General features: G+C 41.0%; 1 long non-coding RNA gene across 1 annotated transcript in view; it reads right to left on the minus strand.

Annotated features, from left to right (window-relative positions):
• Positions 1–7,203: 7,203 nt before the first annotated feature.
• The window catches only part of LOC122688100, a 159,635-nt gene continuing 152,853 nt past the window's right edge, over positions 7,204–13,985 (minus strand). Inside the window, exon 3 of the long non-coding RNA XR_006339335.1 lies at positions 7,204–7,470. This is a non-coding gene — a long non-coding RNA (uncharacterized LOC122688100). The remainder of the gene's footprint in view (positions 7,471–13,985) is intronic.

Genomic DNA, 13,985 nt, shown 5'->3' on the forward strand with positions numbered 1-13,985 from the left:
AAATAAAATCACTATCTTCAAGAAATACTTCACTTCCATATTCATTGCAGCATTATTCACAACAGCTAAAGCATGGAAACAACCCACATGTCTACCAAAAGATGAACAGATGAAAACATGTGAGATATATATATATATATATATATATAATTCTAACGCATTGATTCTATGTATAAGGTGAACTCCAAAACAAAGAATAGAGTATTACTCAGCCATGAAAAAACCTTGACCTCCGTGACAACTTGGATGGACCTTGAAAGTGCTATGTTAACTGAAAGAAGTCAGACAGAGAAAGAGAAATATTTAATGTTTTTACTCAGATGTGGAATCCACAAAAGTCAGATTCACATAAATAAAGAATAAAAAGGTGGAATCCAGGGCCTAGGAGTTGGGGGAGACAGGGAGGTGTTGATCAAAGAGTACAAAGTTCCAGGTATGAGGTGAATAAGCTCTGGGAATCTATTGTACAGCATGGTGACTACAGTGAACTAAACTTTATTATACACTCAGAAGACACTAAAAGAACAGATATTAAGTGTTATCGCCACACACACATGATTATTACATGTGAGGTGACGACTGTGCTAATTATCCTTATTGTGTTAAGCATTTTGCAATATATAGGTGCCTCAAATCATCATGTCTTAAACTTCCATATGGTATATGCCAATTTTATCTCAACAATGCCAGGGGCAAAAACATTACGAAGCCAGCCTAACAATCTGTGTCTTGGTCTTCCTATATGTTCTCACCTTTCAGATTTATTCAGGGGTTAACTTTACATCATAGTTGTCAAACTGAAGATGACTTCAAGATCAAAGGCTCCCACTGTGAAATATTGAAAGGCTGATTTCACAGCTTCACCTGTAAAATGTTGAAACATTGAAAATGTTTCAGATAGAAGCTGTGGAGAACCATTCTAATGAGCCTTTGGTAAAGAAAAAGCTATTTTGTCATTTAGTGACAGTTCAGTGATTTAAATATCAGTGCAAGTAAGCAGTAGAAAGACGGAAAGAAACAGAGAAAAGAGAGAGAGAAACGAAGGTCGGGTTAAAAGAAATTAAGACAGGGTCTGATTTAAACACTATGCTGCAACTCAGGGCTCCTGAACAAAATACGTCAAGAAACTTTGAGGCCATCAGGATATAGCAAATGATGTAAGTACTAAAATGGAGATGACATAATTTTACCAAACCAGATTTTCAAGGAATAACAGGCAGTCTTTTGAATTATAGTGCTCTATATTTAATGATTTTCCTTGGCATATAAGAAAAAAATCAATATTCATTTATTCTCTTCAAAAAATGCTTAAGGAGCACTTTCCATAACTGCTTACTAGGTGTGGTAGACAAGATAAGGAGAAGGAAACCACCTATTACAGAGCTTTCCCAGTGCTTCAGGCAGCATACTAGACTCACATTTTGCCATCTGTTATTTTATTTTTCCCTCCTGAAATGATAAGCTAGGTATAAATATGCATCTCTGTCTTTAGGAGCTTTGAAAATACTCGGGGGTTGGGGCTGGGGCCAGCACTGAAAAGGCTAAAAAAATCAGCAATAGATAAAGTATATAAAGTGCTTTTATTTTTCAGGTATTTACATTATTTTTATGTTTTGATTCATTTAATCCTCAAAACAACTCTATGAATAGGTAACTGTTTTAGGCACCTTAAAGAAGAGAGATGAAGGAAGCCAAAGGTCACACAACAGCCTAGCTAGGATTCTAATCCAGGCATGGGTCTGTAGGCTATGCCCTTAACCGTGACTTTTACTGTCTCTTTTTCTTTTCATGAACAAACATACGTCATAGTGGAAGTGCTGTTACCGCTGGGGTGTGAGTGACTGCTGCCTCTGCAATAACAGCAACGGCCACAGAAATATTTAAAGAGCACTTACTTCTTATCAAGTCTTAAGTGAAGCACTTTACACGATTTTTACCATTTAATAGAGCTCAATATTTTTTTTTAATTAAAGGAAATGAAAGTATCTGACAAGAAGAAGTGCTGTAAGGCAACACAGGAGGAGACATTAACATAGTCTAAAAGGAAGGTGGAAGGTAGGGAGTGATTTTTACAGCTAAGGTGGTATTTATTCTCAATCCAAAGGAATATACAGAGAAGACAAATTAGGATTCGTTAGGCACTTTATGCCAGACTTTATAAGCATGATCTCATTCAGTGTTATGAAACATTATTATCTTCATTTATAGATGAGAAATTTGAGGTCCAGCCAAGTTAAATAACTTGTTCAGGGTCCAGAGGTTGGGGCGGTAATCAGGATCAAGTTTGGTCTACCTGACTTCAAGTTCCCAGCATTCTACTGCTCAGAAGCAATGGACTGACTGAAAAATCACAAAGGCCTAGATGGGACCAGGGCTTCCCTGGTGGCTCAGAGGGTAAAGAATCTTCCTGCAATGTAATGTGGGAGACCTGGGTTCGATCCCTGGGTTGGGAAGATGCCCTGGAGAAGGGAATGACTACCCACTCCAGTATTCTTGCCTGGAGAATTCCACGGACAGAGGAGCCTGGCTGGCTACAGTCCATGGGGTCGCAAAGCGTCAGCCAGGACTGAGCGACTTTCACTGTCACTTTCGGAGCAGACCTAGGGACAGAGATGTGACCAGGCGGGAGCTCAGGAGACACCTGATCACATGCCCATGGTGCCTCATAAAGGGGAGCACCCACAGTAAAGTAAACGGAGGCAGTGCGCGGCCGGCCAGGTTCTAGAGTTTAAACATCTTATTCCAGACGTTACAGGGCCTCTGAAATTCTGCAGCAGGAACACAGTATGATGAATACGATGTTTTAGAGTGACGTAAGAAAGCAATTCTACAGCTGGGAATATACTTAAAAAAATTTGCCATTAAGTGTTTATGAAGATGCTCATTGAAGAGTGGTTTGTAACATTACGAACTGGAAACAACATAAATGTGAGTTAATATGAGACTAGTTACCTGAATATCCTTAAGTGCTGGAACAGTTTAGTCACTGAAAACAACGAGGTTCATCAATACACATTAACATAAAAAAATTCCCAAATAATGTTATTAAGTAAAACAAAACAATAAACAAGTCTCCCGACACACACCTAGTGTGCTATAGTTTGAATAAAGTGAAAGATACACATATGAGGAGAGTGTGGGTGCAAATGTTTATATGCAAATACATTGCACGAATATGAAAACCTAGAAACACAAGTAAACTGTTCATTGCGTTTACTGTGACAGAGAAACACTGAGAATAGGGGTTTCTAATTTAAGAAATCCGCCTCTTCTCCAAGTTACAAAGATTTTCTCCTAAATTGTCTTTAAACAATTGAAGTATTTCTTATTTTACTTTTAAATTAACTCATGTGTTACTTATTATGATATAATAGTAGCAAGCCAAAATTCCATTTTACATGGATAACTATATTCGGGGATATCATAAATTTTTCTTATTCAAAACCTCTACGGAATTTTAACTTTTAAAAGAATTTCTTGAATCCTTATTTTAATTTCTAGAAGCCCTCTCTTCACTTTTAAAGATAATTCCATTCTTGTTCTACAGAGGCACTACTTCCTCAAATCTTCTTGGAGCATAGGAGCGGAATGATAAAATCGTCCTCTCTGGTCAGGCTGCCAGTCTCTTTATTCTGGTCTTTTCTCTTGCTCGGCGCAGGCTGTCCTCACGTTTTCTGTGGCCGCGGGTGTCCAGTCTTGGATGGGAGGCTGGTTGGCAGCGGTGTGGACCACAGCGGGGCTTGTCAAGGGCAGGCTTCTCAGAGCACCGGGCAGGAGACACCGGTTATGCCCGCTGCCCCCTCCGCAGGCCAGCGCTCCACACGGCGAATCCGCTCTAGGACTCCGCACCTCTTCGGAGCACCCCGGTGGGTATGCTAGGCCGAGGCTTCCTCTGGTCACTCTCCCGTGCCGTCACCCTCGCGCTTGCTTTTGGTAAGTGTGGATGTGTTGGCTTCATTCTCTCCCTCTCCTTTTAACCTTCGTTTATGTGGCTGCTCCGGGTCTTGGTTGCAGCAGGCGAGTTCTTCGATCGTCGCTGCAGGGTGTGGGATCTAGTCTGACCGAGGATCAAACTCGGGACTCCTGCCTCGGGAACCAGGAAGCCTATATTGGGAGCTGCTGGACCGCCGGGGAAGCCCCGCTCATGCATCTTTGAACTACAGAAATATACAAGCATTTTATCTGCGATGGCATTCCTCCTATCCTCTGTGCTCTTGTGAATTTATCTCAGTTTTACACCTTTACCATAAATTTAATATAAAGGGATAGGAAGAAAATGAACTTTCTAATGAGTCAATCTTTATCTTGGCGTCCAAGAACTAATTTTTAAGCAAAAAAAAAAAAAAAAAGTTGGATGTCACCTTAGATAGAATATTTATGCATTGGTGAGAAGCACTGAGGAGAAAATATTATAAAGGATATTTTTTAATTAAGAGACTGGAGCAAGAGAGAGCATGTCATGTATACATTACTATATTTAAAATAGATAACCAGTAAGGACCTACTTTATAACACAGGGAACCCTGCTGAGTATTATAACAATCTAAATGGGAAGATAATTTGGAAAAGAATTGGTCCATGTATTTGTATAACCAAGTCATTTTGATGTACACCTGAAATGAACACAACATTGTTAATCAGCTATGTTCCAATATAAAATAAAAGAGAGAGAAACGTCACTGCATTGGGAATGTCACTGGAGGCCCGGGGGAGAAGAGTGTGCATTGATAGGAGAAAGACCGCAACTGCACGTGTGCAAGCAGTTAACAGTGTCCACCTGTACGTGGCAAGTGGAAACGCTCACACTTGTCCCTAAACATCCGCCATCACCCTCTATTGAAAACCTGACTTCAGACCACTGTCTTTGAACCATTTCTGGTCATTACCTCTTACCTCCCAGATATCGATCTTCAGTTCATTCTTCTATTTTATTTTTGCTCCACGTACAAACACATCGTATTTCCAGGTCCTATTCTGTCCACAACTGCACTAGGGTAATCCTGTTTGATGCAGCCCAGGACTCACCATCTTGCCTTCTTCTGCAATTTCCCACCACACACAAGCTAACCAGGACAGCACTGTTATCCATTTTGCTCTGAGAGAACTGAGGAAAGAGTGAAGCAGTGGAGAAAGAGAATATAGAGCTACAGCAACCGGAGGAATAGTGTAATCATAAAGGGCGTCGATGCACACACTACTATATCTAAAATGGATAACCAACAAGGACCCGCTGTACAGTACATGGAACTCTGCTCTCCGTTCAAGGCAGCCGGGCTGGCAGGGGGGTTGGGGGAAGAACGGGTACGTGTGTGTGGCCGCGTCCCTTTGCTGTCCACCTGAGGTTATCACAGCATTGCTAGTCAGCTCTACTCCAATACAGCACAAAAAGCTAAAAAAAATTTAAAAAGGGCATTGAGAGGGTCTGATATTTCCTCCCAGCCCGAAGCAAACACAATGAGCACTAAGCAAGCAGAACTGGACTGAGTGGCCCATCTCCTAGGTCTGAGCACTTAACGCACCACCTAGATCATCGTCTCCACACGCCTGGGAGGCAGGCAGTGGTAAACGCTCCTCGTCATGGCTCCTAAAAAGGCAGAACTTAGACTCCCCAAAGTACTGCTGTTGCTGCGTGCATCCCGACCCTCCCTTTCCCGACAATGTTAAATACAGCCATTGATCCCTGTGCATGCACTTCTTCCACAGATGGTTGCGGGGACCTTAGGAGCCGACCGCGCTCTGGGCATTGAATAAAACACTGCCTCCTGAAAGTTACGTTGTGTGATATACGAAACACCCAAGAAGCAACTTATGAAAACATTATTTAAATTCTTCTACTTCGGAGGGAAAGGGATTCCTCAATCCCTGGACGGAAAAGAATCTGTAAAGGCATAAGTGCTCCGTGCTCACGATGACACATCTGGGCTCTCCAAGCAAAGCTGCCGAGGCCGGTGACTTGGGCCAAGCACAGACAGCAGCCCTGCTTATGTGGGCACCAGACCTGTGTTTACAACCCCAACCTTCGGGGCTGTTTGCGGTGTTTGTTGGTGAATCCACACATTCACATCTGTGCAGTGGGTGTCCATGTGTGAGAACAAAGGGGGGTCATACAGGTGATGCAGCTGAGCCCATGCCTGGCTCTCCACACGGCCCATCCTGCAGCTAATCTTGGAGAATGTGATTCAAATGGACCATAAAACCACAAAGAACAGCCAAAAAAAGTTGTTGTTTTTTTATTATTCCACAAAAGCTTGATTTTTTTTCTCTTCCCTGCAACCTTACCAAGATTATGTATGATCCAGTAACAACACAGAATTGCAAATGAAATAAAAATTGTTCAACACACCCGTTGCTCTCATATTGCATGTCGTACAAATTTCCTACTCCTTGGAAGTGTCCATATTTAAAGAGAACCAGTTAAATGTAACCAGAATAGACTTTTACAATAAATACCTTTTCTTTCCCTCCATATTGTTTTAATTTGTGCCAGTCATAACGTACCCTAAAATAATTAACTCATAAAATAGAGTGACTGTACAAATGACATCAGCTAACTTTTATCTTTACTTGTGTTGTATTGGCTTTCAAAAATATGAAACCATAAATCAAAAATAATGGAGTTATCTTACTAAAACCCAATGTCACTCTGTTCATTTGGTTCCCAATCACGGCAAAAATAAATAAGAAGATGGGAGGAAGATGAATCAGATCTATACAGTGTGGGGCATTCACTTTTTCCATCTGTCTTACTCTGTCAGCTGCAAAAATGTTCCTTTTAAATTGTAAAGAGGAATATCTATCAATATAATCTTGGAGGCAACTAGAAACAAATTTAATCAACTGAGAACAAGGGTGACTAATAAACTCCAATGAGAATTAAGAAGCTGTTCAAGAAGCAGAATAAACATTGATGTATTGCTTGAAAATACGACTGTGGTTTCCCTGAAAAGTCTATTCATATCATGCTTTTTAGATGTCTGGATTTTGGCAGTAGCTCCCAGAAATGGAGTGAAGGTAATCACACAAGTATAATATGTTAATTCTGTCACCCACGGTGGAGGGGCAAGCAGAGCTACTGGGGGACGGCATAACACCGAGAGCAGACAAAAGAACAAGAAACAGGAGCGAATGCGTGCATTAACGGTGTATTCTTGCATTTCTCTCTGCTTGCCGGTACACAACCATCTGCTTCCCATCTACCGGGGATGAATAGTGCAATTAGAGTGGGAATTAGCATGTGTTCTGATAGCATGGGAAAATAAGCTTCCTGCTGTCTTAGAATGTGGAAGGGTGGGAATCTTCTCTATCATGGCATGTCCAGAAGCACTGAATCATACCCGAAGATACCTGGTAGGTCTATATGAGGTTCAGGGATGAACAAAAGAAACCTTGGACTGGTGTACACTTGGCGTCAGACCGTATGGAACGGGATTCCACAAACATGCCAGACCAACAACAGAGACACAGTGGCACCTGAGAAAAAAAAAGAAAAGCAAAATGAAGAAAAACTTTGGCAGTATGGCTCAATCAAAAGGCCAAGAAACAGTTTACAAGGGAGCAATGATTTCACGGGCATGTGATACTGTGACACCCACCCCATCAGCTCTCCTCCCCTCCCAGAATATAGGCGTGTGCTCTGAGCAGGAGAGGGATGAGGCATAAAGCATCCTTTCTCAAACTCTAGGGAACCAACTGCATTCTTGTGGAAATGCAGATTCTGATTCAACAGTTCAGGGTGGGTAGGTGGGCCTGAGAGTCGGCACTTTCACTTTTCCCAGATGATGCCAGTGCCTGCCACGACCCAGACTCCACTTTGAGTGGCAAGGGTCAAGAAAGTTGCTGGGTCACCTAGGATAAAGCTTGACTGTGTGAACGCTGTTCATAGAAAGCAGAAGGAGCTTTTCTTGGTCTGAAGGGGAGAAGACCAACCATGACCACCAATACAGAGGACGACAGCAGTGCCAGGGCAGCCAGGAGACTTGAAGGGTAGTTCACTGACGAGCTGGAGGAAGCAAAATGATGATGGGTTCACGACTTAGCACGAGACGGACCCGAGCTAGCATCCTGAGTCTGCCATCTTCCCAGCTACGTAAACTCAGCTCAACGCTTCCCAGTCAGTTTCCTCATCTCTACAATGTGGGGAACAATTGTAGCTACTTTAAAAAACCTATTGTTGTGAACTTCCCTCTTAGCCCTGCTTTTACTGAATCCCATAGGTTTGGGTTTGTCGTGTTTTCATTATCAGTTGTTTAGATGTATATTTTTATTTCCTTTTTGATTTCTTCAAGTGATCTGTTGGTTATTTAGAAGCATGTTGTTTAGCCTCCATATGTTTGTGTTTTTTATAGTTTGCTTTTTTTTTTTCTTGTTCAGTTCAGTTCAGTTCAGCCGCTCAGTCGTGTCCGATTCTTTGTGACCCCATAAATTGCAGCACGCCAGGCCTCCCTGTCCATCACCAACTCCAGGAGCTTACTCAAACCCATGTCCATCGAGTCAGTGATGCCATCCAGTCATCTCATCCTCTGTCGTCCCCTTCTCCTCCTGCCCCCAATCCCTCCCAGCATCAGGGTCTTTTCCAATGAGTCAACTCTTCACATGAGGTGGCCAAAGTATTGGAGTTTCAGCTTCAGCATCAGTCCTTCCAATGAACACCCAGGACTGATCTCCTTTAGGATGGACTGGTTGGATCTCCTTGCTCTCCAAGGGACTCTCAAGAGTCTTCTCCAACACCAGAGTTCAAAACCATCAATTTTTCGGCACTCAGCTTTCTTCACAGTCCAACTCTCACATCCATACATGACCACAGAAAAACCATAGCCTTGACTTCATGGACCTTTGTTGGCAAAGTAATGTCTCTGCTTTTTGATATGCTATTTAGGTTGGTCATGACTTTCCTTCCAAGCAGTAAGCGTCTTTTAATTTCATGACTGCAATCACCTAATCTTAGAGCATCATGATCAGAAAAGATGCTTGGAAAGATTTCAATTTTTTAAAATTTCCCATGGCTAGATTTGTGGCCCAGAATGTGATCTGTCCTGTAGAATGTTCCATGTGCACGTGAGAAAAAGGTGAAGTCCATTATTTTGGGGTGAAATGCCCTGTGGATATCAATTAGGTTTAACTGGTCCAATGTATCATTTAAAGCTTGTGTTTCCTTGTTAATTTTCTGTCTGGATGATCTGCCCATTGGTGTGAGTGGGGCGTTAAAGTCCCACACGATTATTGTGTTACTGTCAATTTCCTCTTTAACAGTTGTTAGCATTTGCCTTATGTATTGCGGTGCTCCTATGCTGAGTGCATACATATTTATAATTGTTATATCATCTTGGATTGACCCCCTGATCATTATTAGTGTCCTCCTTTGTCTCTTATAACAGTCTGTATTTTAAAGTCTATTTTATCTGATATGAGTATTGCTACTTCTAGTCTCCATTTGCATGAAATATCTTTTTCCAGCCCCTCACTTTAGTCTGTATGTGTCCCTAGATTTGAGGTGGGTCTCTTGGAGACAATATATATATATAGGAGTCTTGTTTTTGTATCAATTCAGCCAGGCTTTGTCTTTTGGTTTGAGCATTTAACCTAATGAAATTTACCTAATTTTTAACCTAAATTACATTTATGTAATTATTGTTCAATGTAATCCCATCACTATTTACTTTACTGTTTTGGGTTCATTTTTATAAATGTTTTCTGTCTAGAGAAGATCCTTTAGCATTTGTTGAAGAGCTGGTTTGGTGGTGCTGAATTCTCTCAGCTTTTGCTTGTCTTTAAAGCTTTTGATTTCTGTTTGGAATCTGAATGAAATCCTTGCTGGGTATAGTAATCTGGGTTGTAGGTTTTTCTCTTTCATCACTTTAAGTATATCCTGCCATTTCCTTCTGGCCTGCAGAGTTTCTGTTGAAAGGTCAGCTGTTATCCTTATGAGGATCCTCTTGTATGTTATTTGCTGCTTTTCCTTTGATGCCTCTAATATATGCTCTTTCTGTTTAATTTTTGTTAGCTTTATTAATATATGTCTTGGTGTGTTTCACCTTGGGTTTATCCTGTATGGGACTCTCTGGGCTTCTTAGACTTCTTATTTATTCATTTATTTGGCTGCACCACATACCCAGGATTTTCAATCTTTGTTGCAGCACGTGAGTTCTTTAGTTGCGTAATCTTTGTCTTTAAACGTGGCATGCGGAATCTTTAGTTGCAGCATGTGAACTTCTTAGTTGTGGTATGTGGGCTATAGTTCCCTGTCTGGAACTCAGCTGGGTCCCTTACATTGGGAGCACAGAGTCTCAGCCACTGAACCACCAAGGAAGTTCTCAAATGTAAGCTTTTAATGGTCATTGTGAGGATTAAATGAGATGATGTAGGTATAATCCTGGTACCTACTTAGCACATAAGAAGTGTAGATATTGGTTATTTGCTCTTAGACTCTCAGCTCTGTCTCCAACTTTCCTACCTCAAAGCCATGTGACCCTGACTCCCTTGCCACATAATTTCTGATTAGCCCCTGTTAACCATTGGGAGATATTGGCGGAGTCAAAGGCAGTGGAAAAGATAATACATTTTGCTTCCTCTGCTTCTGTCTCTGGAAGTGGTAGGGGCAGAATCCCAAAAGCTTCAGAAACAACACTGGAAACTGAAAAACAGTGGTGCAATATATTCTAAAATTGCAGGGAAATAATTTTGAAAATTGCTATAATTTTACCTAATTATTGTATATAATATTGATCACTTAATGCTGATAGCTAAATTATAAATCTAGTGTGAAGGCTCTTTTTTGACACATGGGATCAAAATAAATAATTGTTCCCTCTGTTGGTCCTTCCTAGAAAACTACTAGATTGTATTCCAATAAATCAAAAGAGTGAAACAAGAAAAAAAATATGAGATCTAGGAGAAAATATATAATCTCACTTTGCATTTCCGAGTCTGACTCTAAGACATATGTCTCAATGCTGGTAGGGCAGTGGAGGGAGTGAAACAGGGAGGGAAATCAACAAATAAGGGTATATTATCAATCTAGGCACCACTGCAGGCAACCAGAGGTTGTTCTTGTTTGGGAAATTCTGGGATACACTGTAAATCCTGGGCTCAGAGTTTTCTCACTTGAAGGATGAGGAAGATAGTTCCCGACTTCTAACCTGCTTAAGTGAATGGGAAAGCAAGCCCTGGAGGACCGTCTTCAGGACAAGAAATGCAGGTGCAGGCAGTCAGCAGCCGGAGGGCCAGGGGGGCCGGCAGGGACACACACCAACCCCACTCATTCACTGGGAAGAACTGGCCGTGTGGCCCCATCCAGAAGTAACGGGGGCTGTGACGGGCAGTCCCAGCCTGGGGAGGCCTTTCCTGACAACTTTCTATCAGCAGTCCCCAACCTTTTTGGCACCAAGGACCAGTTTCATGGAAGAGAATTTTTCCATGGACTGGGATGAGCGATGGTTTAGGGGTGATTCAAGCACATTATATTTATTGTGCACTTTACTTCTGATCTCATCTAGCCTAATGCTGCCACTGACCTGATGGGAGGTACCAGTCCATGGCCTGGAGGCTGGGGGCCCTGCTTTACATCATGGACAATGGGGAGGGCTGGGTGGAGAGAATGTAAATCATTGGTAAACATCTCTCTCTAACCCTGGCACAGGAGTTAGGGATAGGGTTAGAGGAGGCTCTTACTTCCTGAGAGCCACTAAAGAGAACAAACGCTACTGGAAGGTTTGTGATGTTGTCCTTGCTTTTCTTTTTCTTCTAAATTGATTCTGTTCCATCAGAAGATGTAACTAATGGCATAGCATTCCTTATCAGACTGAATTCTAGTTAGCCCCAAGAGTGGTGCTTATGAATCTCTGAAACCCATTCAATTCAACACATTTTTATTGAGTCCTTTCCAGGCTGCAGACCCTGGAAACTATAAATAGAACACTGTAATCTCCTGAATTCTAAATTCTGGAAACGGACACTACCAAGCAGTGTCTGACACTGTAACCATAGCGCATTTATCTTTATGTGTTTCACTACATTTTTTCTGATATAAGTGATGGCTAATGATCTAAAGTGAAAAGTGCTAGTCACTCCAACTCTTAATGATTCTTCAAATGTCAGCAAAGCTCCTGAAGTCTCCTATACAGGAAATCTACTCATCTGCCCACATCCAGATCAAATTTCATCCTTTGGGTGAACCTGCTCCCAGAAATTCCAAATGCAATTATTGACCCCTTCCTGACTGTTTTCATGGTACCCTGTAAAGAATATAAAAAAGGAGTTCTGGATTCTACGTTAGTTATAATTTTGCTTCAAATTTACTCCAGAAAAATGCAAGCTTCTCCAAGATGGGAACTTAATGGTTCTTCATTGTATTCCAAGCACCTAGCATAACATGTGCACAAGTGTGCTCTCGTATGATTTATGAATGACTGAAGTAGGACACCAGGACGCCAGTGTTTTCAATTTTTATAACATCTGGAATCAACTAGTGAGCACTGTTAGAGATTCACCTACATCTCAATGCTAGGCATTTTCTTAGAACATGTTACATATTTAGATGTCTTCCGTTGGTACCTCTAAAGAACACCCTTTGTAAGCCATTTTTCTTCGTTGTTAGCACCATTCATCGATGGATATTTGTTGATAATTGATGATGAATGATAGATGATGGATAATAATGATGATGATTATATGAGGCCCTTTTGATTTAGCAATCTAGCAGGTGTGTACATAAAATCCACTCAATAAAAGTCAATTATTTTGTAGAAAAAGTGCAGGCTCTCATACTGGAGATTCTGGGTCCTTATCCAGCTCCACCACCTAGTGGTTATTTGACCTTGGCAAGCTATTTAACTCCCTTCAGCCTCTTGTCTTCTTCCACAGAATGCAGAGGTCGATGGGAAGTGCACTATGGGAAGTGCAAAGCTGTAAATATGTCTAACTGTGCAGAAGCTGCTCAAATGTGTTTAGATTCTGCACAGAGAGTGAAGCCAAGAAATATCTGATGAGATCTCTCCTAAGCAGCTTATAGTTCTGCTATAAATCAACATGAAAAAGACAAATAGCCCTTTAGATAATGTGCACAGGGCATGAGCATTCAGCTTGTAGAAAAAGAAATATGAGTGACCAAAATCATACCCGAAAGACACACAATCACACTGAAAATTTTAGAATCCAAAAATGTCTTTTTAAAAATTGAAGTGTGTGATAACCTATATGAGAAAAGAATCTGAAAAATATATATCCATATGTATGTAGTTGATTCACTTTGTGTACACCTGAAACGAACACAACGTTGTAAATCAAGTACACTCCAATAAAAATTTAAAAATAAATAAAATCAAAGTATAGTTGATTTACAATGCTTCAGGTAATGACATTTATTTTTCACTAACTAGATTGAAAAAGAATTAACACTTTTGTAAAACCTAAGTGTCCATGAAGACATGAAGAAGGAAGCATGTTTAAATACTATAGAAAGAAATAATTTGAAGGAAAAATTAGTATAGCTGCCGAAGCACCAAAGTTTTTAAAAGTGCCTTTGATAAAACCCTATGGAGATACTCAGAAGCAAAGACATATATACAAGATTATTCCTGATGTCATTAATAACAAACCCTACCAGCAACTTAAATGCTACCAACAAAGGGTAACTTAAATGAATAATGATTCTTGTAAGCAATGAACTATGCTCCTTAGACATTAAAAACAGTTTTTTCCTGCCTGCATGTATAGGTTTATGGGAACACCAACTGCTGACTCTGAACTCAGAATTTCAGGGTCTTAGCATAATGAAGTTCATTTCTTGCTCATGTTATTGCCCCGTGGGAGTGTTCTGGTCAGGGTCAAGGTAAGGAGGCTGGGAGGGGATTGTTCCTTGCGTTCTTTCAGACATCCAGAGTGATAGAGGCTCTGCTGTTTTTCAGCACCTGGCTTTCCTTGTCACCTTGGACATCAACATCCAGGCGGCAGATAGAACGTGGGGAGAGGAGTGTGAGTGGATATTTTTA

This window comes from Cervus elaphus, chromosome 32, assembly GCF_910594005.1.
Source record: "Cervus elaphus chromosome 32, mCerEla1.1, whole genome shotgun sequence".
NCBI lineage: Eukaryota > Metazoa > Chordata > Mammalia > Artiodactyla > Cervidae > Cervus > Cervus elaphus.